Raw genomic sequence first — 4,251 nt, 5'->3', positions numbered from 1 at the left:
TTTAAAAATTGCCACAGCTACCCCAACACTCAGCAACCACCACCCTGATCAATCAGCAGCCATCAACACTGAGGCAACACCCTCCACTAGCAAAAATGTTAAGACTCACTGAAGGCACAGGTGCTTATTAGCATTTTGTAGCCATAAAGATTTTTTTAGTTACGGTATGCATGTTTTTTGGACATAATGATACTGTAAACTTAATAAACTTCAATGTAGTATAAATATAGCTTTTACATGCAAGGGAAAACTAAACCACTTATGTGACTCACTTTGTTGTGATATTTGCTTTGTTGAAGTGATCTGGAACTAAACCCACAGTCTGCCCTTACATGTGGAATCTGAAAAAGTCAAACATGTGAAAACAGAGTAGAATGGCGGTTACCAGGGCTATGGCAGTTGGGGAAATGGGAAGTTGTTGGTCAAAGATACAAGCTTTCAGTTATAAGACCAGTAAATTCTGGAGGCTTAATGTACAGTGTGGTGACTACAGTTAATAACATGTTGCATACTTGGCATTTTTCTAAGAGAGTAGGCCTTAATTGTTCTCATCACACACAAAGGGTAACCGTGAGATGATGGGCATGACTAGCTTACAAGGAACACATTACAATGCATATTTATATTATGTATAGCTAATAATCACATTGTACAACTTATATATATGCAGTTTTTATTTGTCAATCATACTTCAATAAAGCTGGGGGAAAATATAAAAGGAAAGGGCAAATGCTACAAAAAATAATAAAAGACAGGATCACTAAAAACAGTACCTGGAATTATCCCACTCAGATGCAGCAGAGGAAAGAAGCCAGAATTGAGGATGGTCAGTGAGATAACTGATTAACAATCTGTAGAACAGCTGCAACAATCCCCTACTTTCAGTGCTGCAGGCTCTAATGTTTTCCTTCCAGCTAAACTCACAAGAACAGTTTGGGGACTAAAGAAGCGAATCTGCTGTTGGATGTTCCCAAAGTAAATATTCCCTGGAGCTAAGGGGTGTCTCAAATTGAGAAAGTTAATTATCTCATACTCAATAAGAAAGATAGGCGGATCACATGTTGCCATCTTGTACTTTCATATAAGCTCAAAATTCTGCCCGTACTTGAATTTTCTGCTAGGGAAACAGAATATTCAATGGTAATGAATAAAAACATATTCCAGAAAAACATATCATTCTTATAAGATCCTTACACTATGAACAGATGACTAAGACTCCGTGAAATACTTATAGACAACAACATAAAACAAAGACATTGGAATGAAAATAACAACAAAATCCACCCTCAAAAAAGAGAATACAGGTAGGAAACACACATAAATTTTAAAATAATTATAATTTGTGCCCTCAGGAACATATGTAAAACAAGAGTAGGCTGTTATGAAAGAAAAGGAAAGTTCTTGGAAATTAATAATGGGCTTCAGTAAAAGAGAATAATAATGAATCCATAGGATAAGTGGTAAGATTGACTCCGCTGAAGAAAAAAAGACAGCACTAGAAATCTAGAGATATTTTTAAAATTCTACTCAAAACCACAAAGGAATGGTTGTTTTGAAAGCAGTTAAGAAGCATGGAGGATATACCCAAGAAACATAATCCAATGCCAATTCAAAAGGAAACAAGAAGAAAAAGGGAAAAGCTCTTCCTCCATGAGTCTAGTCCCATATTGTTTTCCTGCTACAAGATAATTAACAGTGGAGGTGTACATGACCTTCAGAGAAAACCCACTTGCTTTCTTACATATAAATATACCTTCAAGATGTGATCTGATCCCCCTGACTTAGAAAAGGTAATCAGATTAAGCAACAGTACATAATCCTAAATCTGGTTTATTTCAAGAATGTAATCTATTCATATTTATTGCAATCACTATTACGTTGGTTTAATTTCAGCCATATTAGTGGATAAAACACTAACTGTATATAAAGTAGAGACAAAAAACATACATTGATGTCAACATACTAGAAGTTTATGAATATTGTGCTAATGGTTTCAGTGTGTGTCCCCTCAAAAATTCATGTTGAAATTTAATCCTCACTCTAGTGATAGTAAGAGGTGGAGCCTTTGGGGAAGTGATTAAGTAATAAGGGCTCTTCCCTTAAGGATTCATGCCCTTATAAAAGAGGCTTCTGAGAGAGTTCTCCCCTTTCTGCTCTTCCGCCTTCCACCAGGTGAGGATAGAGCATTCCTCTCTGCTAGAGAATGAAGCAACAATGTCTGCTTAGAAGCAGAGAATGGATCTTACTACACACCAGTGTCAGTGCCTTGATCTTGGATTTACCAGCCTCTATAACTGTGAGAAAATATATTTCAAGTACTTAAAAATTAACTAATTGGGTTTTTTAAATAGCAGTACCAATGAACTAACACATTATGTAATACTCTAGAATGGTAGAGAGTAACAAGGAGCAGAAGGCTGCTCCATACAATCATTAAGGACTCACATTAATAGAGGCTGCCTTCAGTGAATCAAGTCCAACTTCATGATAGTTATCTTCACCCAGTCTGAGGAAACAAAAAGTATCCAGGAGCTGCCATGAGGAGATTTTAGAGATCAATCCTGGAAATGACATATACCACTATTTCGTATGCCCTAATGGCTAAAAGTCACATGACTACAGCTAACAGCACAAAAAGATAGGCCTAGACTTTGGGGAGATTTCACAGAAATACAAACTACCATCAGAGATTACTACAAATACCTCTATGCACACAAACCAGTAAACCTAGAAGAAATGAGTAAATTTCTGGGTACTTACACCCTCCCAAGACTAAACCAGGAAGAAGCTGAATCTCCAAATAGACAATAACAAGGTCTGAAGTTGAGGAAACAATTAATAACCTACCAACCAAAAAAAGTCCAGGACCAGACAGGTTTACAGCCAAATTCTACCAGAGGTACAAAAAGGAGCTGGTTCCATTCCTTCTGTAAGTATTCCAAACAATACAGAAAGAAGGAATCCTCCCTCACTCATTTTATGAGACCAAAATAATCCTGATACCAAAATCTGGCAGAAATACAACTAAAAAAGAAAATTTCAGGCCAATATCTATGACAAACATTAATGCGAAAATCCTCAATAAAATACTGGCAAACCAAATCCAACAGCACATCAAAAGGCTGATCCATCACAATCAAGTCAACTTCATCCCTGTGATGCAAGGCTGGTTCAACATACACAAATCTATAAACGTAATCCATCACATAAACAGAACCAAAGACAAAAAACACATGATTATCTCAGTAGATGCAGAGAAGGCCTTCAATAAAATTCAACAGCCCTTTATGCTAAAATTTCTCAATAAACTAGTATCAATGGAATGTATCTCAAAATAATAAAAGCTATTTATGACAAACCCACAGCCAATATCATACAGAAGGGGCAAAAATTGGAAGCATTCCTTTTGAAAACTGGTACAAGACAAGTGGGCCCTCTCTCAATGCTCCTCATCAACATAGTACTAGAAGTTCTGGCCAGAGCAATCAGGCAAGAAATAGAAATAAAGGGTATTCAGCTAGGAAAAGAGGAAGTCAAATTGTCTCTATTTGTAGACAACATGACTGTATATTTAGAAGACCCCATTATCTCAGCCCAAAATCTCCATATGCTGATAAGCAACTTCAGCGAAGTCTCAGGAAACAAAATCAATGTACAAAAATCACAAGCATTCCTATACACCAATAACAGACAAACAGAGAGCCAAATCATGAGGGAACTCCCCTTAACAGTTGCTACAAAGAGAATAAAATACCTAAGAATACAACTAACAAGAGACGTGAAGGACCTCTGCAAGGAGAACTACAAACCACTGCTCAAGGAAATAAGAGGGAACACAAACAGATGGAAAAACATTTCACTCTCACAGTTAGGAAGAATCAATATCATGAAAATGGCCATACTGCCCAGAGTAATTTATAGGTTCAATACTATCCCCATCAAGCTACCATTGACCTTCTTCACAGAACTGGAAAACACCACCTGAAACTTCATATGAAACCAAAAAAGAGCCTCCATCACCAAAACAATCCTAGGTAAAAGAAACAAAGCTGGAAACATCATGCTACCTGGCTTCAAACTATACTACAAGGCTACAGTAATCAAAACAGCATGGTACTGGTACCAAAAGAGACATATAGACCAATGGAACAGATCAGAGGCCTCAGAAATAATGCCACACATCGACAACTGTCTGATCTTTGACAAACCTGACAAAAACAAGCAATGGGGAAAGGTTTCCCTGTTTAATAA

Source organism: Saimiri boliviensis, chromosome 1 (genome assembly GCF_048565385.1).
Source record: "Saimiri boliviensis isolate mSaiBol1 chromosome 1, mSaiBol1.pri, whole genome shotgun sequence".
Taxonomy (NCBI): Eukaryota; Metazoa; Chordata; class Mammalia; order Primates; family Cebidae; genus Saimiri; species Saimiri boliviensis.
The sequence above is the reverse complement of the archived record's forward strand: the minus strand, read 5'-3'. Positions refer to the sequence as shown.